We start from the raw sequence: 25,871 nt of genomic DNA on the forward strand, positions 1-25,871 counted from the left end.
TATTTGATCATCCTCAGAATGAATTCAAATTCAAACTTGGACAAACAGTTTGCAACCCTATGAAAAAGAAGTCGAAGGAGGGGACTTCAGAGGAAGAAGAGAGAGAGAAAGAGAGATGGGACTTCAGAGGGGGTTGTCGCTGCCGTCGCCGTTGCCTAGAGGAAGAAGAGAGAGAGAAAGAGAGATGGGAGTTCAGAGGGGGTTGCCACTGTTGTCGCCCAAAGTTAGAAGAGAGAGAGAGAAAGATCAGACTTCAGAGGGAGTTGCTGCCGCCGTTGCCCCTGTTCAGTTCGCTCATACCACTTCAGTTGCCGCTGCTGCCGCCCCTATTCGGTTCACTCGTTCTCTACTCTTCAATAGAGCACCCCCACTGTTGAAGAAGAAAGAGGATGAAGGGTGTGCCGGTTCACTCGTTCTCTGCTTTAATTTTCTTTTATTCTTTTTTTGTTCTTGACCGTGAAGAGATCGACAAATGCTTTACTTTTTTTTTGGTTTTTTTAGTTCTTTTATACAATGCGGGTATGGTGTACTTATCTCCGATGATCTGGTGTGATGGAGATTGTGAGAGGAAGATAGAGGGAAGAAAGAGGTTGAAAGAGGAAGGTGATCTGGTGTTGATGGAGATTGTGGGAGGAAGATAGAGGGAAGAGAGAGAGAGGTCGGAGGAGGAAGGTGATAGTGCTGATGGAGACTGTGGGAGGAAGATAGATGGAAGAGAGAGAGGTCGGAGGAGGAAGGGTGTGCCGGGTCGAGAGGAAGGGGATAAGGGTAACATTGGGTTTTAAAAATTTTTAAACGTCACGTGGTGTCACGTGTTTATGGATTTTGATGGAATATTAACGGATGTTAACGTTAAGGGTAGAGTTAGTCAATTATCAGAGAAACAATAAAGGTAGCATTGTACACTTAGTCAATTAGTTATAAGGGTAGTTTAAGAAATTTACATTGTGTGAATCCTAACACGTTTTCCATTGATGGGCTCCTAAAACTTTACAAGTTAACAAAGCTTAATTAGAAGCCCTAATGACGTCTTGACCAGGAGAATTATCAACTCGTTTAATAAAAAACAATTCAAAAAACATAGACTTCCATTAAGATCTCAATATAATATTGTGACACCATTAGTATATAATTGCTTATGAGAGTAAATAACTACTGGGTCGAATTGAAATCAAGCATTTAAGAATTCTCATTGGCCAGGATCACAACAGCCAGATTACGATGACCCAGATCGAATGATCTCAATCCGAAGTTGGGCTGTTGTCATCTTCGAATGCAACAAATCAACACAACCCATAAACTTTGAATTTTGAAGGCTAGTTGAAAAAGCTTTTTAATTTGCCTATATTATAAAATATCATCTTCAGGTGAAACTGCACCAATTTTAGGTCAGCGAACTTGTCATCAAACTCTCGATTATACGTCCAGTGCTTCAATGGCGTTCCACTGCCAGATTCTTCTCCAGCTCGTTCTCTCGCATGCGTTGTTGATTCTGATCTTTTCAGGTCTAATTAGCACCAGGGTGACAGTCCACGGTTTCTCCATCAAGGAAGCCAATGTGGACGACCTGCAGCTGGCCTTCCAGCAAAACAAGCTAACATCAAGACAACTGGTCGAGTTCTATCTCGGGGAGATTAGTAGGCTTAACCCGCTCGTCCATGGCGTGATCGAGGTGAACCCGGATGCGCTGTACCAGGCGGACAAGGCCGATGGTGAGCGAAAGGCCAAGGCACCTGGGTGGTTGTCTGAGCTGCATGGAATCCCGGTTTTGGTGAAGGACAACATCGCGACCAAGGACAAGCTCAACACCACGGCAGGGTCTTCTGCGTTGCTGGGCTCGGTTGTTCCTCGTGATGCTGGCGTTGTGAAGAGGCTCAGAGATGCCGGAGTCGTGATCTTAGGGAAGGCCAGCCTCACCGAATGGTCGGATTCCCGTTCTCTCACTCTACCTGATGGGTGGAGCGCAAGAGGTGGTCCGGGACTGGTGAGTTGTGGAAGATAGAAAACGTTTAAACTTTAAAGGGCTGCAACTTCAGTCCGCTAGTCCGAAGTCCGAACCCAACCCGAAAAAGTTGAGTTGGGCTTTCGTGGCTCTGAAAACCGATTAGATCGGATGGTCGGACAGGTTGACCTAGAAATGGTTATGGCTCCAGGTCCGTTTTTGGACCCTAAAATTGTCTGACGGGTTTAGATCGTGTGGTCGGACTTTTGACCCAGAAATCGGTGGGTTGGAGAAGATGGGGTCACTATAATTTTGGAGGAGAAGCTCTGAGGCACGTCTGAAAACACTGTTTTTAGAACGTTATTTGCCCCTCACTCAGTTTTATTGAGTTTACAGTTGCAACCAGCAAAGTTGAATCTCCAAAGAAACCTTCTGTGAGACTGTAGCAGACCGGACTGAGAGAGAGAGATAGAGTGAATTTCGAAATTGTGTGTTTTGGAGTTCGATTCATGCTCCTTAAATAATTTGTGAAGAGGTATGAAGAAAATGTAGGTGTTGGTTTAGAGAAGTCACATTGAACAGTCACAATTTCAAAAATTGTGACTGTTTAAAAAGTTGTTAACAGTTTGTGACCATTAACTTTGAAATGTGCCTCTTGATCACACCCAATCGAATCATGACAGTTGATCTCATCAATGGTGATCAACGGTCATCAACGCACCAAAACCAGAGCCACTCATCGCGAGCCACGCGAGTGTGAGCAAAGTGCGCCTTTAAAGCGCCTCATTGTGCCACACACGCGCGCACGCGTGTGCACGCGTTGTGTGGTATCAAATCCCCATACTCTCCTCTACTAATTCTAAAGAGTGTAAATGAGCTCCTATTGAAATACTGAAAATAAAACTTATAATTTTCCAATGTGGGACAAGTTCAAAACTGAGTTTTTTATAAGAGAAAAACTGATTTTTAAATCAAATGTGTAGATGCAATTTCTCATGTAATTGACCAATCAAATCCATTGAATTTAATCTCTTATGAGATCAAAATCCAACAAAAATGATTTACTTTCAAGATAGATTTTTAAAACTATGATCAAGTTTACAATCGAATCAGGGTTCACACTTTTCAATCTGACTTCACTTTGGGATTTGGGTTCGGTTAAGATTGACCCCTCGAACAACTCAGCCCAAAGGCCACAAACCGAACCCAACAACGCTATTACTAATACTATTATGCATGTCTACTGTAGTTCTCATTCTCTAGGTTCTATATATATATATATATAATCTCTTAAGCTCTAATCTAAATTTAAATGATAAGTTATCATTAGTGATTATCATACCATGATTTTATATTTAATAACTGCTAATTTCATGCTTTTAGAGACTCTAATAATTTGAAATATATATTTTTTTATTTTTATATTAAAACAAACTAATAAAAACATCAAACAAACAAATAGGAATAAAAAATATAATTAATATATTGGCCATAAATTAATGAGAGGTTTCTTTAGTCAAAGATTAAGAGAATCAAGAGATTTAATGATATTTTAAGATGAAAAAAAATGTCAGGTTGGGCCCAAGAAGAACCCAACCCAATCTGAAGTAAATTATGGGTTGGATCGGCTTGGGTCAGGTTTAGGGATTTTAGGTTGGGTTTAAGTTTTTGTTGGACTAGGTTGGATTAAACCAATATCCACTCCATTGATGTAAGATAAAAATATGGGTGCAAATGGATCAAGCTTGAGTTGGGCCAATCTAAATTAAAATCAATTTAAACGATTTGGATGGTTTAGACATTGAATTGGTCCAATCCAAAATGATTCAAAGTATTTAACAGATTGGATGGGACTTGGTCCATCTATAATGAAGTCGTATTAGACTGGATTGGATTGGACTAATATCTGGTCAATTGATAGACATAGTAATACCCACATCACATTGAATGATTAAGGGTCTATTTGATTCACAGTCAGAATTGGAATCAAAATCCTTTGTAATCGGATTTGGAATAACCAATTTCCATAGTCTATTTAGTTCAAACAAGAATGAGAATGAAAATTGGAATCAGCAGGAATGAGATATTCCCAAAGGAAAGACAGAGAATGGACATTCCCTCAAATGAGGATTGTTATTCTAGCAGAAATGGGAATAAGATTTTAATTCCATTTAACCAAACAATTGAAATCGAAATAACCCATTCCAATTCCAGACCCTTATTCCTACGAACGAACCAAATGGGGCCTAAGTGCTTTGGAACCTCACTTGCCTTGCACATGGATCTAGATCTTTTCATTTTATTACCAGCTGAGGAGACGTCAGGAATGGGGTTTGGGATAAGGAAGTGGGTGGGATACCATTGATGATATAAAATGCAGAGTAGATTGGTCTATAGCAATGCTTTGAAATAGGATATAGAAATAAAACTGCTTTTTCCTCTGGTTGGCAGGTCAGCGATTCAACTGTGATCTCGTTAAATCATATTGTAAAAATATACAAAATAACTAAAATACAAAATAATATAATAAATTTATAATAAAAATTGGGCATGTTTCTACTATATTTATCATATTAAAGAAAAATATTTATGACAAATGAGAATTATTGTTATTAATCTTAAAAAATAAAAAAATAAAAAAAGGAGATTTGATGTCCCACTTGTTGAGTCAAATGGTTTACAATATGACTAGATTATCTGGTAGTTGACTCAGTCAAGAATATTCTTGTTTTTGTGAGTAAATGGTTCAGTGGCTAAATGGACCGAGAAACCTAATTGAGCGGTTGGTCTGACTATTTGGGTTAACAACGGGTTGAAAATATTGACTAGACATGTGATTGGTTCCATTATCCTCACAGCCTAAACTGTACCTACAATTTAATAGGAGCCAAAGTCCTCTCCATTCTATTTATATCAATTTAGACCGGAGTTCACATCTCCGCCCCACAACGAGCCGCCCCATAACGCCCCACAGCACATTCCCGCTGTGTATTAGGAGCATCTCCAATGATGACATCATCAGGATTGATATTATCATCGGGAGATGCTCCCAATACACGGTGGGAATGTCCTGTGGGGCGGAGATGTGATCTCTCTAAACTGTACAGATCAGAGTTTTATAATTTCGATTTCATCCTCACACTATCCTCACATCCCTTTCACTTCTAATAGTGCATTAAGAATATCATCCCATGAATAAAAATATACAAATATTGAGATGTTCTTAATGCATGGCTACAAGTTTTGTGAGAAAGACAAAATCGATATCGGTTAAACACAAATCAAACACATCTTAGGCTTAAAAAAAATGATTTTTGGACTGCAATCCTCGTCAGAAATCTGATTTGCAACCCTCTCCTAGTCTACTAGTAACCCCCCTATAAACCACATCCTGCCTATGAATTTGACATCAATTCACGGTCAGGATTCAGTCCACCCCTAGAGGGGAGCTCTAGATTTCTACGGGTGGACTAAACTGTAAAAACCCCTAAAAAAATACACATTTTTGCCTTTTCGGTTCATTGGGCAATCTGGTTTTCCAAATATTTGTGGGCCTGCAGGTTATTGGGCCAATCAATAATTAATTTGATACCCATTAATGGGTTGTTACTCGGTTACTCCTACCATATTTGGAATATGAAGCTTTGGTGTGGTTGATGCAGAATCCATATGTTCTATCGGCCAGTCCATGTGGATCGAGCAGTGGGTCAGCAATTTCAGTGGCAGCGAATATGGTAGCAGTGTCACTGGGGACTGAGACCCGAGCTTCAATGATCTGTCCTGCTAATGCCAATTCGGTTGTGGCAATCAAACCCACCGTCGGACTCACCAGCCGAGCTGGGATCATCCCAATCTCTCTAAGACAGGATTCAATCGGGTACCAAACCAAGAACTAACTGTTCTAAAGTTTATTTAGTAATCAAAGCATGGATTTATGCAAACAGAAAACTTCTGAATATCTTAAGTTATTTATATCTTGTTCACTTCAGAAAAATGAGGAAACAAATAGAAGTAATTATAAGTTTCATAATTTCTTTAAACCATGTTGAACTTCAAACCTTAAAATTTGCTTTTAGGCTTCAAATTTTGAACATAACGCCTCCACCCATTAAAGCTCTAACTTAGACACGAGACACCACAAGCTTGAATGAAACAAATTAAAATCTTCTTCTTTCAGCGGCTTATCCAAAGCAATTGCTAAGAATAATGCTTATCAGGTTAGTTGTTTGAACCTTACATGGACCTACACGACTGTCAAAGGATAATGCTTATCGCTCCTCTCTCTCTCACACATTGTAATCTTTATCTTTCATTTGGATTTTGAATTCTTGTTCAACCATATCTATACATAATATTCATACAGTAAAGTGAATGAATAGAACACAAGTTATTCATCAAATTCTTGAACTCTGTTAGCTATTTAGTGAAAGCAGTTCAGCCAAAGCTTCGTCCCTCTAAACGGGCTCTAAGCCGATTCAACTTTTAGGCTATTTATAAGCCTATTCTCAAACCAGTCTATGACCTGAGCTGCATAGATCTCAGTTTATGTTATTGACAGTGCATGTTCATCTCTATAGTAGCATATTATTATAGCCCATCTTCGCTATGAAATTAGATTGAAGATTAGAGAGATGTATAACTAATCCCCCTCTTTGACTTTGGAGACACAATTATTAATAGAGAAAGCAAGAACGTACAATGGATTCTCATAATTAATTTCTAAACAGAATATAATGGAATGGCCAAACAGAATTCATTTGGATGTAGCCAACCCCATATAGTTGGAATAAGGCTTAGATGATGGTGCTGATTATTACATTAATATATTATCATTGATAACATAAGCTATTTGCTTCCTGTGATATCCTATTCCGAATCCTAGTTTTATATCTAACAAAAGCTACCATCACGTAAATGATGGAGAGGACAGGCCAATTTGCCGCACAGTGTCTGATGCAGTTTATGTACTAGAGGCAATAGTAGGCTTCGATGAGAACGATGCTGAAGCAACTAAACAAGCATCAAAGTTCATCCCTCATGGTGGCTACAAGCAGTTTCTGAAGCCAGACGGTCTTAAAGGAAAGAGGCTGGGCATTACTAGAATTCCATTCTTGAATTACCCAAGTGGGTCAGTTGTCCCCAACGTCTTTGAGGATCATCTGAAAACAACGAGGTATTCCTTCAATCATCCCCAGTTCCCCACCCCCAACTTCATACACACCTAAAAAAGAAAAGAAAAGAAAAAGAAAGGGAAAGAAACCTTATAAATCACTTATCGATTAAAAACCTATTCCTTACTCCTTAGGAGTGCGACTTAGGTGGGCTCCGGTCAGGCTTTTTTCAAAATTTGAAACTTGTAATGACACAAGATATTTGACTTATGTGTTGTCTACAAACAACATATATTACATTTGGGGAGGGCTGAAGAGCAGCAGCTTCTGGCTTTTGGAGGCGGGTCCCATACGTGGACAGGGACAGCCAATACGTTTGATGAAATGTCTAGATAGCGAGTGAGATGGCCCAAATCAGCCGTCAATCAGTAATTTGAAGGGCTGCCCGCTCCAGCTTCTTTGAATAGCTTATCTCGGGGCATTTGAAATTGTAAGCAGCTGAACCAGCTTAGCTGAATGTTCAGCTCAGGCCTCTCAAATGGGTTACAGATGGAAGAGAATGGTCTAAATAACCTACCTAAAAGACTGATTGCCATGTCACTAGCATAGAAAATTAGAAATGAACCCAAGTAGTCCAAATATGATTCCTTTTAATTGAGTTCTATATATATATACTATCCCATTCACCCATGAAAAGACAAATGGGTGCAATCTGGAAATCAACAACATCCATGTCATCCTGAATGTCAACCAAAGTGGTGAAGCAACTGCATTGGTGGCTGAGTTGAAGCTAGCCTTGAACTCTTACCTGAAAGATCTAGTCGTTTCCCCTGTTAGATCATTGGCAGAAGTTATAGCCTTCAACAAAAAGTTTTCAGACTTGGTAAGTGTTACTTGGGGCCTTCTAATCCTCACATTAAGTGATGAAATATTTAGTAATTGCTTAGATGACCAAATCACTTGAAGAATATGGGCAAGGCATTTTCCTGGTAGCTGAGAGAACAAAGGGTATTGGTCCTGTAGAAAAGGCAGCATTGTTGAATCTGCAAAAGCTATCAAGAGATGGATTTGAGAAGTTGATGATTGATAACGAGCTGGATGCTGTGGTGACTCCTGGTGCAGATTTTGCTCAGGCGTGCCATTTGGCCTCTGCTTTGGGGGATTGAAGGGTTCTGAGCCAAAGTTGATTGAGATTGCTTATGCCTTTGAACAAGCCACAAAGATCAGGAAGCCTCCATCCTTCCAACCCTGAAACCTTAGTGTTATTTGTAATACAAATTAAGGATTGTAATATATAATACGCTTCACCTCTCTAAGGGCTACAATGTTCTTGGGACACAATAAATGGTAATAAATTAATAATACTAATATACAAGGTGAAGGCCCTATAGTAGTAATAAGAATGGCGTATATCTTTGATAATGAAAAGATGGAGTGATTGGAACCTAATAGAAGTATAGAACCCACTGTTCTTCATTCTTGAAATTGTTGATGACCCAGTAGTTGAGGAGATCGGATTGGCACCCCACAGAGCGTGTCCCACAGGCGCCCTACATGCACATCTTACGAACATCTCCTGTACTTGTCATGGGGAGATGTTCCCAATACATGTCTCAGATGGGCTGTGCGGGGACACTGATGCAAATTTGTAGTCGAGATGGTCACTTGGCATATAGTGAGATCAAACCTGCGTAACTGCAGCTCTTCATGGCAAGGTCAATGGACCTCACATGGACCCTGCCCTGTCCCCACCCCCTTAATCTCCTGTAAGGTATATGAAAGGGTAAAAGATTTATACCTCCCCTAATATTTGTGCTTAATACTAAGTCTTCCCCTATCATTTCAAAATGGACTTAATACCTCCTTTGTTGGGAGATGTTATTGGACAAAGACTTCCCATCTGTTAGGATTCCTTACTCTCTGGCGTCTAATTGACCACTACAATCTACATGTTCATCAAGTGATAAGTGGATGTTTCTTGCAATGTGATGTTAAATCAAGCACATAACATGTAGTTTGGTTAATTAATAACTACGTTTGTTCAACTCAACATCTAAATCGGGACTGCTTTTCCTGGTAAATCGAGCTTGTTGTCACTTGACATCCTCAATGGTAGAATGCTCAATGAAACCGACACCAAGATGCAATCTTCTATAAAACTATTTGATGTTCCTTGGTGTAGAAGTCTATGGACAATTCTGAATCACCGTATAACGAACTTCGTTGCCTAGCAAAGAGAATAGTAGGTTCTATATATTTTCCCCTACTACTTGTGCCTAGAGGTGGCAGTTGGATGGGTTGGGTTGGGTTTGGTTTGGGTTGAGTTTCAACCCAATCCATCTAACCTGCCAACCTATCAATGACCCAATTAGATAGAATTATTTTGTTATTTATACTGTTTTCATAATTTTCTGTGTTTTTTTATAATTATTTTGTAATTTGTATTTTTTCTTTAATTTATGTTATTTTCTACATTTTCTATCTTTATTTATATATTGTGTATTTTTTATAGATATAATTTTTCTAGAATTTATGTATTATGTGAAAAATTAATGGGTTGTGCAGATTTGATTGGGTTATGGTGGGTTTGGGTTGAATCCAGAATGAGTCATTAATGGGTTAATGGGTCAGGTGGATTGGGTTGAAGCTCAACCCAAACCTAAGTATCTAACCCACCCAATGGCTTTTTATAAAAGACAATGTTTTTTTTTGCCAACAACTATCATGCACCCTCTCATAGAATTGGGATATGTCGAAATAACAAAAAAAACTAAGAGGTAGAATTAGTATGAAAAATCAGGGTCTTTCAACCACACTAATTGAATCATTCTCATTGTTTATATATGGTAGTAGATATAAAATTTTATTTTATTCTAAAACTTTTTTCATTTTTTTCATTTATGGTTTTTCTTTGCTTTTTGTAATTTATGTTTCTTTCTTCAATTTTTATGATTTTTTATATTTTTTGTAAATTTTCTCTATGTTTCTTTTTTTAATTTATATTATTTTCTTCATTTTATATGTTTTTTTCATAATTATTTTGCAATGTCATATATACAATGGGAAAAATAGAAAGTTAAGGGTAAAGTTGGAAAGTAAAATCAGGGTGTTTTCACCAAACCAATTGCAACATTCTCATTTTTTTAGTATGGTATAGAAATTTATATGATTTGCTATATTTTTTGTAAATTTTCTATGTATTTCTTTATTTTTTTGTAATTTATATATATTTTTTTCATTTTATGTTTTTCATAATTATTTTGCAATGGCAATATATATAATGGGAAAAAAATAGAAAGTTGAGGGTAAAGTTGAAAAGTAAAATTAGGATGTTTTGACCAAACCAATTGCAACATTCTCACTTTTTTTAGTATGGTATAGAATTTTTTATGATTTTCTATATTTTTTGTAATTTTGTCTTTTTTGTAATTTATATTGTTTTTTTCTTCATTTTTTTTAGTATGGTATGTATGTAAGAGAGATGCCATTTCTGCTTCCTCATTCCTATTGCGAAGTAGGGGGGAATGGATAAAATATACACTACACAGAGAGTGGTTTAAAGGAGAGAATTGGGGTTTTAGAATTTGTCTTCACTTCATGTGTGAACGATGACATTTGGCCTTTTGTCTCTTGTCATTCTGCTCGTCAATGATAGGACTATTATCTGCATATCTAATGGCTAGCGTCTAGATATAGGTTGATCCTGATTCGTTTTATATTCGGATTTGAATTAAACATCCGTCTTATTTATATAAAAGAGATTGGATCTCCTGCCAACAAAATACATTCCAAATCCCTATAGCCTTACCAAGTACCAAACCCCTAGTTGGAAGGGTGTCAAATTACCGAACTGGCCTGATGATCGTCGAGAAAAAACACCCTAAAACAAATCAATATAATGAATTTGAAGGCATGTCCTGATCAAATACAACTTATTATGTTAACAAATACAATCAAAATAGAGGGAAAATGAGAAAAATACCTAAAAAATAGGGAGAAAACAAAAAATAAAATCTTCATTTAATCATCTAATTGATTGTTCCATGATGAAAATAGAGAGGTAAAAAAAATTCATTCCTCCCTTCAATTCTAATTCATGGTTTGGGCAAACCATTCAATACTTGACACGTGTTGAATCTAATCAGTGAAGATGTCATCAAATAGATGCTTCGGGAGAAGATCAGGTAAGGCCTAAGGGGAGAAAGAAGTAAGTTCAACAGCAGTTTTATTATTATTTTATTTGATTTATCCAATCCAATTACAAGTGTTATCGTTAATTAAATAAAATTAGAAAAATAAAAAACAGAATAAAAGGTAAATATGGAAAGTGAAAATCAGACTTTAAAATTAAACACACAATAAAAGGTAAAAATGCAAAGTAAAAATGAAGTTTTTTGACAAAATGTTGTCACCATCCTCATTTTTATGAATGGTACAGATACCGACTCGCATTTTTATAAAAAATCGCAAGAGCATCCATATGATATGAAATTGTTTAATTCTGTATAGAATTCCGTTATCGAGTTATGGCTTGTTTTGTTCTTCGTCCACCTAAACTCCAAGTCTAGTATTAAACCAATATTTACAGAACCGGACCAGACCAGCTGGTCTGACTGGTATGGTTAAGCTCTAAAATCGGTGGTAACAAAATCGGTAAAAACTGATCAATCCGCCGTTTCAACTGGGGAACTGAACTGGTCTTGGTCTTGGTTTCATTAAATCGTTTGGTTTTTATATAATTTATCTTTTTCTTTTCTTTCAACTTTTAAAAGGCTATAACATTACATCCATTGGGATATTTTTTTTTGAATAACCTTTTAAAACTTTACCCACACAGATGATTTAATCAATGATTCATAACCCTGAGGGAAAAACGGTTCAGCCTCCAGAACTGTTTTCTAAACATCATATTAACCCATCCTCTCCAATGTAGCAGAAAACGTATGCAACTTTTTATTAACAACCTCCCCTGTAGATTTTTATATCCAAGTTGAAATGACGAGGAAGAATGAAGAGAAGATGTGACAATTGACGTTCAATATAAAACCAATTAACCTTTGCAATTTGTACTTCAATAATCTTGTTTTTTTGCATCTCTAGAGAAAACAGAGTTCATTTCCACCCCTTGAACGTAGACGTACACGTACCACCATAATGTAAATAAAATTGAAAAACTAATAAAAGTTACTGAGGTGCTCTAAATTTCTCAATTTTGTTTCTAAGCTCACTGATGGACACATCAACCTAACGTTCAACCTGACTAGGTGTGAATGGGGTGATCGGATGCTTCAAATTTTCTTTTTTATTTTTATTTTTTTTTCAGAGAAAGAAGTGGGCATTCGTGATCATACAGATCTGTTGCTACAAACGAACTTGAAGGTGCAAATTTTAACAAATAAAAAAGTGGGTCTTGTTTTTTTCGGTACTTCTAGCCAAAACCACTGGAGGTCTTGACTTGAGAGGGAGACTAGAGAAGCGTCATCAATTGATCACTTGTAGAGTGTTACAGAGTTCGAATATAACGGTACCCAGAGCAATTTTCCGGTAAGAGAAAGAAGATAAATGGCAGAGTGCTGTAAGCTTTCTACTAAACAAGCTTACGCCCTAGATAGAGGAAGAAGTGCAGTTATTGAAGAAAGTGCATAAAGAAGTCGAAGACATCAGAGATGAATTAGAAAGCATGAGAGCCCTTCTGAGAGATGCCGATGCAAGGGTCGAAGCCGATGCAAGTGTAAAAGCATGGGTGAACCAAGTGAGGGATGTGGCTTATGACATGGAAGATGTTCTTGATGATTTCATGCTTCAGTTTGCACAACGAAGACGACATCAGTCGAACAGATTCATTGGCTGTCTTCACAAAATCATGCACTCCCTCCATAACTTGAAATCTCGTCATTCTCTAGCCACTCAGATACAGCAGATTAAATCGAGAGTATATGAAGTATCAAATAGAAGAGATCGATATGGATTCAGAAACCAAGAACAAGCCTCAAGTTCAGATTCTTCGGTGCGGACTGGCATGATATTCGAACAGACGCCCTTCTCCTGGAGGAAGCTGAGCTAGTGGGGATTGACAAACCCAAGCAAGAAGTCATTGGATGGCTTGTGGAGGGTCAATCAAGCGTTGGAGTAATTTCAGTGGTTGGTATGGGTGGCTTAGGCAAGACAACTCTGGTGAAGAAAGTGTACGAGGATCAAAGGGTGAAGAGACACTACCAATCTCATGCATGGATTACTTTTTCAGAATCACCTAGGATTCATGAGTTGTTAATAGATATGATAAAGCAGTTGTATGAGCAAAAGCAACCAATTCCTCAAGGAGTTGGGGAAATGAAAGAGGCCAGACTGAAGCAGCTACTCCAAGAATTTCTTAAGCAAAATAGGAATGTGATTGTTCTTGATGACATATGAAGCATACAAGCATGGGAATCTGTTAAAAATGTTTTCCCCAGTAACAAATGTGGAAGTAGAATAATGATTACAACTCGTTCTAATGATATAGCTTCATCATGCATAAAAATCTCATTTTCAAGTCTATAACCTTCAGCCATTGTCTCAACAAGAGTCCTGGACTTTGTTTTGTAAGAAAGCTTTTTGCTCCTCCCCTGAGCATGGTTGTCCTCCAGAATTGGAGGATCTCGCTCGAAGCATTGTAAGAAAATGTGGAGGACTACCGCTTGCAGTTGTGACAGTAGGTGGTGTTCTATCAAAGCAGAAGACTACAATAGAATGGGAGATGTTCAATCGCAGCCTGGGTGGTGAGTTGCAAAGCGACAACAGACTTAGGATTATGATGAAAATACTATCTTTAAGTTACAATGATTTGCCATACCATCTAAAATATTGTATCTTGTGTTTGAGTATGTTTCCTGAGGATGAATTGATTGACAGAATGAAACTAATTTGGATATGGATGGCTGAAGGATTTATCCAAAGAAAAGAAGGAAAGACCTTAGAAGAGGTTGGAGAGAGTTATTTCTATGAACTGGTTAATAGGAGCCTCCTCCAAATAGTAAAAACAGCAATTGATGATGGACGAGTCCAAACATGTTGAGTCCATGACCTCATTCATGAGATCATTCTTTCGAAATAAAATGAGTAGAATTTTGGAGCCATAATTAATGCTGAAAAGCAGGATGTAATGGTTGATAATGAAAAAATCAGGCATCTATCAATTCATGATGGTTGTGAAAAAGTAGCACAAGAGAAGTGCTTCACTCACCTTCGTTCTTTATTCATGTTTAGGTGGGTACATTTTCCAACAGATTTAGTGGTGGTGAATTCTTTTCTAGGCTTAAGCTGCTCAAGGTGTTGGATTTGAGAAGTCTCCCATTGGAGGAGTTTCCAGAGGAACTCACCAATTTCTTCCATTTAAGGTATTTAAACTTGAGAAACACCAAAGTCAAAGAGATTCCAGATTCTATCAAGAAGCTCCACTACCTTGAGACCTTGGATCTTAAACATACCTATGTGTCTGAGTTGCCCGTTGGGATCCTCAACCTCCATAAGCTACGACATCTTCTTGTTTACTGCTACAAATATGGACATTCTTATTTTACATTTCATCAGTCAGGGTTCAAGGCACCAAGTGGAATTGGAGATTTGGCATCCCTACAAAAGCTTAGCTGCATAGAAGCAAACAATGACATTGACCTGATCAGAGGGCTCGGGAGATTAGTCCAATTGAAACGATTGGGGATTAGGAAGTTAAAAAGAGAAGATGGAACACATCTATGTTCCTCCATTGAGAAAATGATCCGCCTTCAATTTCTAACTCTAGCTGCAATAGAAGAGGGGGAGATTCTTGACCTTGAATCATTATCTTCACCGCCTCCTTTTCTTAGACATTTATTGTTGACAGGGCGGTTGGAGAAATTACCACACTGGATTCCCTTGTTGCAAAATTTGTGCACTATAGATTTAAGGTGGACTAAATTGAAGGATGATCCACTTGAAGCCCTGAAAGATTTTCCTAACTTAGTGGTGCTTGCTCTTGTTGATGCTTACCAAGGAGAACAATTATGTTTTCAGTCAGGTGGGTTTCACAAGCTTAAGTTTCTATGCCTTAACAGTTTAGAAGGATTGAGAATGGTTAGTGTGGTGGGAGCACTGCCTCATCTTGAAAAACTAGAGATTGAAAATTGTAGATTTCTAGAGAAGGTGCCATCAGGCATTGAAAGCCTCACCAAGCTTAAACACCTTTCATTTATGAATATGCCTGATAAATTTGAGAGGAAGATACAGTCTCAAGGCGAAGATCATTGGAAAGTTGCACATGTTGCATTGGTTCGTTTTTGGCATTGGATAGAAGGAAAATGGGCGATTTATGATTTAAATGGTCCTGCAAGGTTTTCCTGATCAAGCTAATTTGGTAAGTGCTTTCCATTATTTCTTTTTCATTCTCCTTGTAGCAGTAGCAACAATGCAAGGTTCAGACTTCTTTCCAAGAAAAATATATTAAAGTATCAGGGAAAGTTAACTTAAAAGGCATCCATGATGCTGCAAATTATGGTAATCCTTATAATAACAGCTGAAGTGACTGAACTGAATGACTTTTTGTTCCATGGTGTTACATAACAAGGTCTAGCCCATCCCCCAAACCTATGACCCCCCAACCCTGGTGAAGGAAGGATTCAATCCCAAGTCTCTGCTAGAACCATCCAGAGATCTCGTTTTAGTGGGTAACACAATTAAGTTGAGTTTATAGTAATCAACTTTGTTACAGCTTATTGACTAGAAGACAAATAATTAGCCATTCAGTTCAGTTTCTTCTGCTGCTACTAAAATATTTCTCTTTTGTAAGGCAATCTGCAATGGTAAATATTTTCTTTGAGGATACAACAAATGGTTAGGCACATTATTTACAAAATACCTTCTAAAAAGATTATGGGATGGTTTTTGGAATAAACAGTGCCATCACGCACCATATTTCAAGCAACAGATAGGGATTGATGATGGAGGAATAGAAAATGGAGAAGGGTTTATATGAACAGAGGATAAAAGAATAATAATGTAACTTTTTTTTTGAGTTTGTTGGATAAATAGATGGAAATGGATATGTTTATTACATCTTATCCTTTCTATATCAAATAGTTTGGAAAATACAATACTTAAGTCTGACTCTGTGTTTGGTTTGATGGGAAATAAGAGAGAAATAGGAATTTGGGGGAAAATTCTTAAAGGAATTTCACTCACTCAACTTTCCGTTTCTTTCTTATTTTCCATTAAACCACATATAGCATAAAGTTAAATTAGAAGAATTTAATATTTTGTAGCATCCAGCCAAAGGGTGGTGATGTATCCATGATCAGGTATTATCTGTTCCTTTGGTCTCTATTTTAGTATCCCATTGCAGGCAAATTCTGACAAGCGTGAGAACACAAGTTCTATCTGGAGAGCAGTCATTTTGTGCAAAGAAAGAAATTTCAAAGATTAAGGTCCATATGGGATCAACTAACGATTTAAGCAGACATAATTTGACAATGGATATGTCGCTGAATATAGGATTCATGTAGCTGATCCCATATGGTTGGAACAAGGTTTATATGTTCATGGTGATATCCATTTCACTCTTCCCAAGGACCCAGATGGCTGGGCAGTAATGAATGATAATGGCAGTGCATATTGTGGAAAATATCCAAGAAACCAAAACATGCCCCTCTAATAGGCTTGATTGGTCAGTCCTTTGTTGCTTGAAATCTAGATGAGAATGGGTCAAAAATACTCCATCCAAGATACAATTTAGCATGTTCCAATCCATTGCCACTTTCATAATGAATTTGTTATAGACTCCAGGAAATCTTGATATAGGTTGAATTTAATCCATCTACTTGCATATTTTTTCTTTTTATGATGCTTGATACTTGGGAGGCATATGGGAAGCTCTCTGCAAATAAATCTACATAAGGAATGCAAGAACACATGTTTCAAGGAAGATCTTATTTAACCTTTGTTTGTTCATCTATATTTATATTTATTATGGGAGTGAAGATGTTTTAGAACAATTTTATTTTACATAGAAAATTGTCACCATATACTGTGATCTGGGGTTTAATCATATTTATAGTGTACTACTGGCATCTGGCACCAGTGGCAATGTGATCCTGGTAATGGTCTGTCTACTTACAAAGTATTTTGGGTTTGATTTAATTTTTGCTGTATATGACATAATAAGTAGAAGAAATTGATATGAATTCAGAAGCCTAGAACTAGCTTCAAGTTCAAACTCTTCAGGTGCTGAGTGGAATGATATCCATGCAGACACACTTTTATTGGAGGAAGCTGAGAGCCCAATGAGTATATCATTGGGTGGCTTGTGGAGGGTCATTTAAGCCTTTGTGTAACTTTGGTGGTCGGAATAGGTGGCTTAGGCAAGACAACTCTGGTTAAGAGAGTGTATGGCAATCAAATGGTGAAGAGACACACTACCAATTCCATGCCTGGGTTGCTTTTTCCGAGCCTTTTAGGATTGGGGAGTTACTTATAGACATGATAAAGCAGATATCTGAGGAGCATAAGAAATCAACTCCTCAAGGAGTTCAAGAAATGAAAGAGGCCAAGCTGAATTAGTTGATGACATATGGAGCATAAAAGCATGGCAATTAGTTCAGTATTCCTTTCCCAATATCAATTCTGTAAGTAGAATAATTGTCACAACATGTTCTGATGATGTAGCCTCATCATGCATAAATTATTATATTGAAGTCTATAAATTTCAGCCATTGTCCCAAGAAGAGTTCTGGACTCTGTTTTGCAAGAAGACATTTTGGTCCTTCCCTGACCATAGTTGTCCTCCAGATTTGGAGTTTTCTCGAAGCAATGTGAGAAAATATGAAGGACTACAACATGCAATTGTGACAGTTGGTGGTGTTCTTTCAACAAAGAAGAAGACCACAACAGAATGGGAGATGTTCATATTGCAGCCTGGGCGGTGAGTTAAATAACGTCAGCAGACTTGGGAGTATGGTGAAATTTATCTCTTTTTATTTTGAGAAAATTAGTTTCCCCTTTAAACAAGTAGATTCTGAAATAGCCTGTCTGTCTTTTTCTATAGAACCTTGAGATCAAGAAGATAAATGATGAGAAAAGATCAGCTCTTACTACACAATTTGCATCAGAAGCCACACTTTGGAGAGTCCATGCTGCTCAAGAGGATGATGACTGCCTCCTATTGAGGCCATCATCATCCACTTGAGGCAGAGTTAAAACTTGCTAAGCTTGAGGTATGTTTAAGTTTTAATTAATGTTATACTGTTGGAAATGACCACTAACATAGTTTATTGTAACATGCATATTAATAATACTCATGGTACACATGCATTTGGTTCTTAGTTGTGCTGGTGAATGGACTCAAATTATTAACATGGGCATAAAAAATTTGCCCATTTGGGTACTGTATTTTCTCTTTGTATTATTCTGTTTTAATTTGTCAGGTTGCAAAGCTACAGGATGATAATAAAGCAATAAATTAGATTACTAAATCAAAGGTAGCTGCTCTACTTGATGCTGAGAGAACTGTACAGAATTCCTTGGCAAAAGCATCGTTGGTTGAAGATCTTCAAAACAAGAACCAGGAGTTCAGGAAGCAGATTGAAAATTGCTAGGTTTTTATTTATTTATTTATTTTCCTGTTTGATATTTAACAAATTATTTTGGTATATGATGGCCAATTGTATGGTTCTATTGGTATGTCAGTGACCATCTTCTAGTTGCATGTATGATTGGTTGTAATATTTATGGTTTTGTCTATCAGGAGGAGAATAAGAATTTGAACAATATGCAAAGAAAAAGGTTACAGAGGTTAAAGCTAAGGCAAACCGTCTGTGAGCTGGAGGAGGCTGCTGCAAATGCTGTGACACTACGAACAACAAGTGCAGGAGATCAAATGTGAGATTTCTTTCTCTTAAATGCACATTTCTTTCAAACAATATATATCTATCCTAAATGTGAGTAACATAACTAAAAAATTCTTGATGAGGCAGAGAGGGAAACTCATGATCGGAAACTAGCTTGTGGGAAGGCTATGCAAATTGAGTTGCAATTGTAGTTGCAAACGAATGGAAAGATGCCAATTACAAAGTTATGCCTGTAAAGCAGTGGCTTGAAGAGAGGAAATTTTTCTAGGTATATTATGGTTTACACTTTACCTTCTTGTTTTCCTTTTTTTTTTTTCTCTTTTCTCACAACTGTTCCTTTTCTATATTGATTTTTATGGCAAATTATTTTTTTGGAAGCGTCAAGTCATATCTCTCTCTCTGATCTCTCTCTTGCTGAATTTACATCTCTCATTGTTGAGGATATGTTTTTTACTAAATTCATGGGAGGTTTTGGTGATCTTATCCTTTGGTTAATCAATTATCAAGAAAGTTATTGGCAGAAGAAATGTATCCAAGAAGATCTACCATTCCAAGGAAAGAGCAAAGGTCAAAATAACTACAAGGACTCTAATTGTTTTCTTTCTTGTGTTATTTGGAAAATATTGGGAAAAATAGAAGAGGGAAATATTAAAAGATTAGATAGCGTGCATTTTTTAATTAAATTATGGATTTCAAAACTGTGTAAAAATGTAATTAGAATGAAACTGTGGAGTCATGAAGAGATGTTTGATAGAAAATGATTTCTTGCAGAAATGTTTAGTGTTAGAAGAAGCAAAAAATTTTGTGACTTAGTAAGTATTATTTGCGGCCTTCTATTCCTCGCATTAAGTGATGAAATTACTAATTGCTAGATGAGCAAGTCACTTGGATCTGTTCACAGAAAGAACTGAAAAATATGGTCAAGGCATTTACTTGGTAATTGAGAGATCAAAGGGTATAGGTCATGTAGAAGAGGCAGCATTATTGAATCTGCAAAAGCTACCAAGTGATGGATTTGACAAGTTGATAGTTGATAACAAATTTGATGCTCTGGTGACTCCTGGTGCAGATTTTCTTCCTGTGATTGAAATTATGGAGACTACCCAGCAATCAGTTTTCCTGCAGGATATGGACATACAGGTGTGCCATTTGGCCTCTGCTTTGCGGGATTGAAGGGTTCTAAGCTGAAGCTGATTGAGATTGCTTATACCTTTGATCAGGACACAAAGATCAGTAAAGTAAACCTCCATCGTTTCCATCCATGAAACCTTCTTTCATTTATAATACAAGGTCAGCCCTCTCTAAGGGCATGTCTGTACCTACACCACTTGGATAATATTATAAATGAAACCTAGTGAATGGATACCAGCATCGTAAAAATCCTCCTCCTTCAAGGTTATGGATGTACTTGGGTCATTCCAAATGGTCATAAGTTAATAATAACTCAAGCCCTCCTAGTAGATGGAGTTATCGGAACCTAACCCAATATTCTTCATTGTTAGTCCCATGGACAAGATACTAATTAATAAACCATTCATGATGAGTAAATGGCATAACGATTTTCTTGTTTTAGTCTTCATTTTGCATTTTCTTCAAGAGAATCCTCTATACATGAGATTACTCCTCAGTCCTGGAGTCCCAACCCATAGAATTCTCTTCCGATAATATCAATAGTTTCTTTATCCACCTAGATTCCAAACCTAGTGTCAACTCATTTCTGGACCGAGTGGTCTAAGGAGGCATAAAGCGGATTAATTGAAAAGCTTATTGTTTTGTCATTTAGTGAACAAGTTTTCAAGGAGGTTTGTGGGCTCCTTAATGGCTGAAGCTTAAGTATAGTAGATAATTGATTTTTTGATACCTAAGTATAATAGATAATTACGTACGCCCTTGAATATTTTAAGTATTTTAAAAACAAAACAGCAAGCAGCTCAGTTCAGCAGTTTTTTATTTCAGTTTTTAATTTTATTTATAAAAAATTCAAGAATTAGAATTTGATGCATAAAGGGTAATTTTTTACACAAAAAAGAAAAAAAGTGGGGCAAGGCAACTTTTGCCTCTTGTAATAGAGATCTTGAAAAGCTACCCAAATCAACATAAAGATCACTTCAGTGCAAAGTTGGTGATTGCAAAAGTTTGCATATACATACAGTTGAACAAGTCAATGATTCAACTGCCTGTCAAATGGGATTTGACTAAGTCAATGGTTCTTTTTTATCAAATATTGGACTTCATGAAAATTGCACCTGAGATCAAAGTCAGACAAGAGTTCGAAAGTTTATTTTTTTCTTTTTGGGAAAATTCTCGATTAGTATTCGGTACTTTGGGTCTAATGTCACTTTGGTTCCCAAACTTTAAACGATAATTCAGTACCCAAACTTTCAAAACGTGACAATCCAGTACCTGCAGTTAACTAGTTGTTAATCAGCCGTTAAGGGACATTTAAAAAAGACACAAATACCTTTCGAGTGTCATCTAATTTTCTTTATCAACTTTCCAAACATTGACAAAAAAAAATAATTAATAGTTCCAAATCCTTGCCTCTTCTATTCAAGAAAAATTGGGATCACCAGAATGCCCATTCAAATGTAACCCCAACTTTCTTGAATGGAAGAAGCAAGGATTTGAGACCGTTAATTTTGTATCAACATTTAGATGGTTGATAAAGAAAATTAAATGACATTTGAAGGGAATTTGTGTTCTTTTCAAATGTCACTTAATAGTAGGTTAACTATTGATTAATGGAAGGTACTGGATTGTCACGTTTTGAAAGTTCGGATATTGAATTGTCGCATTTTAAAATTTGAGGACCAAAGTGGCTCTAGGCACAAAATACATGGTACTAATCAGGAATTTTTCCCTTTTTTGTTGTCTCAACGGTCAATGAGAAAAGCTCACAACTTCATTCTAATGCACAAAATCCCAATTGCTTTATGTGGTTGGGAAGGTAGACTTGCTCACTTGCTGTTCTTGCTGGTTGAAAAGCTTTGCCAATTCCTATGTTTGTCTTTCATAATTAGTCACTACGATTCTTGATTTGACGATTCTGCATTAGTCCCAATTGCTTTGTGCTTTGGGGCTTAAAAGCGTTTGGGAAGGTAGACTTACTGGCTTTCCATTCTTGCTGGTCGAAAAGCTAAGCCAATTCTTGTGTTTGTTATCAACCACTACCATGCTTGATTTGATGATTCTGCATTAGCCCCAATTGCTTTGGTGGTGTTTGGAAGCGTGAGCTTTTTTTGGGACCAATTTTCAAAAAAAAATTGCCCATGCTTGTTAGACCCGTTTTTAACAAAAAAACGCATTGATTTTGTTTGGGAGTGTTTCTACCACATAGGCAGTAAGCAACACTATGCTATTTGGTAAGGTGATTTTCATCATTGTTTTTAATGTATGTGCACACATTACCCCATAAGATGATGCATGCTAATATCATACCAAATTATATAGTGATGCTTATTAAATGGTACATATTAATTGGATGATTGTTTTATAATATCTGGCCTAAAATTTTAAATCCAACGGTTGAAAATGTTGTTGGAATAGATCAATAACGTCAGCATGAATGATGGCATCATATCCAACGGATGTGTGTGATGGTGGCACAACTTTCCATACATGGGTAATATCTCTTAAATTTCTTAATAAATGGTTACACTTCAGTGAATGCAGGTGGCCTTATGAACTCCTTCTCTATTTTTCAACTACATACACAACTTTCCATATATGTGTATGATGGTCCATGAAGAATGCTAGAATTGCTCACCCATCAGGCGGTTCCTCTCATTATGACCAATTGTGAGGAGGAAGAAAGCAAGTGACTCCTTGACAGTGATATTCCTAGTGTTCTTCAAAACTCCTCTCACCGTAAATAGAGAGGCTAGGTTTTTGAAGGCATGTTGTTCCATCCTAAATGAATTGTAGCATCTATCTGCATGTTTTAAGTCATTGAGGACTTTTGTCCACACATAAGTATGTTTAGTCAAAGAAGAAATCATGCAACACTGCCTTCTAGTTTGTGGACAATACAAGTATAGTATGCAGGAAGTCATAATGAAGTTTATCATTTCCTCTTCATCATCTGAATCAATGGATCATCTTTTTCATTGATACTAATAAGGATCTATAGAATATTGTTATATGACAAACTACAACATTATAATAAAATCAAAATAAACATTAGACACCATGGTTATAACTAGCATATAATCATGTAAATACTAGCATATAACAAAAAGTTCCATCAGTCCAAATGGGAGTCCATATAAGCATTAGAGGTCATCACCCATTACCAAAAAAAAAACCCATCATTCCAAAAAGTATTCAGATTCAACCAAGCACATCAAGAAATAAAAAGTCTTTTGGAAATCATGGATTTGATGGCTCATTGTTCAATCCATAGAGCTAAAAACTCCTAACATTTGTAGGCATTAGCAAGGAAAGTGTTCTTCCATTTCTTTTCCATAAACAACTTAGTTGTCCTGAAATACCATGTTGGAGATAATTTTTCAACATGAAATATGGAATTAAGGATTTCAATGCATTCCTCTATTTCCTCCTAGATTTCTTTCATTCTCCATTTCTCGAATCTTTTACCTCTCTAATTCTATCAATCTTTCCCTCTGTACTACAATCTCCTTCTCCATTTCCATTTCCTGCTGCTTTTTGATTTCATGTGAGCTTTCCCTTTCTATTAGTTCAAGTTTGTTCTTGTTGGACTCTATCCATGAATTAATCATTAAATCAAGTCTAGGTGGAAGACACTAATTCTTCCCTTTCTTCATGCTAGTGGGTGAGTTGCCGACTCTCCTCTTACAGTCTGGCATCTCTAATACATCATCGGTGGGGACAATAGTGTATGGACTAGCAAGAGATTCCCCAGTTGCTGGTGTCCCTTGATCACCTAACATGACAACTGGTAGTGGGCTATCTGAAATTGGGACATGATCATCAAGACCCATTTCAAGAGAGTATCCCATGTCCACAGTTGCCTGTGTTCCTTCGAAAATGTATTCTAACTCATCCCAATGACGATAAACTTGTGTCCTAAATGATTGTGCCCAACAGTGGATCTACACAATATAAGGAATTGGTTAGGTTTTATACCATTATAAATCAAAAGTAAATGAAAGGGTTTAAGGCAAATTACCTTCATCAGGCTTTGCCAGACTTCTTCATTTTTAATTCGGCCTCTTCAGCGAGAGAGAGAGAGAGAGAGAGAGAGAGAGAGAGAGAGAGAGAGAGAGGGAGAGATTACAACAAAACTACACCATCTAATTTGCTTTCTATATGACATTAACCTAAAGGCTATATTCAATACTATCCTTGATTATGTAAATAGAACATTTCTCATTTATCACATAGAAGGACTAGGCTATATTCAATATCATCCAAGCAATGCCAATAGAAGTGAAAGGGATCAGGAAAACTTTGGATCAAGATGTTCTTTAGCAATCGAAGATAATTTTCTTCGTGTTGCATTGTAGGAGTAACATTTACTGAAGGAAAGGAGCACCAATAAAGACGCATGTTGAGGCTTAGAAATAATGGAGGAATGGTAAAAGTATTCAAGCAGAAAAATAGTTATCTCACAAACATCAGTTTTGTTTGTTTTTTGCATAAAACAAAGTCTAGAAACAAGTTTACACAGAGGAAAAACTTCCAGCGACGAGTTTACACAAAGAAAACGAGTTTACATAGAGGAAAAAAAAGTCTAGAAACAAGCCTCTTCTGGTGACGACCAACCTCCTCCGGCGACGACCAACCTCTTCCAGCAACAATTATTAATAAAACTAAATTTATTAAAAAAATATTTATTCATATTAAATTAACATTAGTTATTTTTTGTAAATCAACATTAAATGAAAAATACAATTATTAAAATTTTAAATATTAACAATAACTTTGAATACTTTTAATTAATTAACAACAAATTTTGCTTATACGAATTGATTCAATCACCATTGGCCATTCTACAGAGATCATGCAGTACAATAATCCTATTGAGCCTTTTTTTTTTTAATTTTTCGGTGTTATATACTAGCGGGAATATCAACTATGATGATAGAAGCGATTAAAAGGAAATGTAAACTTTACATCATTTTCCTAAGAAAAAGTGCAAAAAATCATAAATTAATGGAAGTAAAAAATAATGGATTTCAAATTAACGTAAGTGAGAATGTATTACTCTTGGAAAAAAATAATGTATTTCAAATTCATATTATTTCTGTTATTTATTTTTTACTATTACAAAGTTATTTTTAGTAAATTATTATTTTAAATTTTTTATTATTTAAATTATAGTTATTTACTAAATACAAGTACCTTTTATTTTTATTTATATCTGTATTTTTATTATTTATTAATTATATAAATAGTATTTTTTAAGAAGTCATTAATTTTTATAAATAAAAGTCTAATAATAACTATTTATTACTTTTATTACTTATTATTATTTTTAATTATTCTCTCTTTCCCATCCTGTGTTTGTGGTTACTGGTGTGGACATATATTATTACTTATTAGGCCTATGTACGGGCTGGATCGGGCCCGAACAATCGTACATAATTTAATACTCCTGTATTTTTGGTTACTGGTGTGGATATATTTCCCCAGATGCCCCATGCACATAAATCAAAGAGTTTCATATTTTTAGTGTTTAATTGATAAACAGTGAAACCAAACAATGGTTTCATATGCAATAAACACCAACACCTATATATGTGATGCTGATGTGGTAGCATTTTTTCAATAAACGCCCATGGAACCAAACATATGCTAAATCTTTCTAGAAGAGGTGATACTCGATAGGGGTATTTTCAAAATAAGAAACTCTACTCCTATTTTATATTTTTCAAATTATTTTTAGCAATCATATGAACTTTCCCGAATAGAAATACAAATTGTTACCGATGAAAGAGTATTAAGTAAAACAGTTGCTAACTATAGGAGATGGTTCCATGC

The 25,871-nt window shown here is 36.4% G+C and overlaps 2 pseudogenes across 1 annotated transcript; both read left to right on the forward strand.

Annotated features, from left to right (window-relative positions):
• The first annotated feature begins 1,118 nt into the window (after window positions 1–1,118).
• On the forward strand, window positions 1,119–20,302 carry LOC104607875 (putative amidase At4g34880; annotated as a pseudogene).
• LOC104607771 (disease resistance protein RPM1-like) lies at window positions 11,204–20,302 on the forward strand (annotated as a pseudogene). Its single transcript, XR_016078589.1, has 8 exons — window positions 11,204–11,237; window positions 12,377–12,432; window positions 12,623–15,424; window positions 17,314–17,983; window positions 18,107–18,656; window positions 18,806–18,939; window positions 19,035–19,176; window positions 19,978–20,302. The product of XR_016078589.1 is annotated as a disease resistance protein RPM1-like (transcript).
• Window positions 20,303–25,871: the final 5,569 nt, after the last annotated feature.

Source organism: Nelumbo nucifera, chromosome 7 (assembly GCF_055504915.1).
Source record: "Nelumbo nucifera cultivar China Antique chromosome 7, China Antique-T2T, whole genome shotgun sequence".
Classification (NCBI taxonomy): Eukaryota; Viridiplantae; Streptophyta; class Magnoliopsida; order Proteales; family Nelumbonaceae; genus Nelumbo; species Nelumbo nucifera.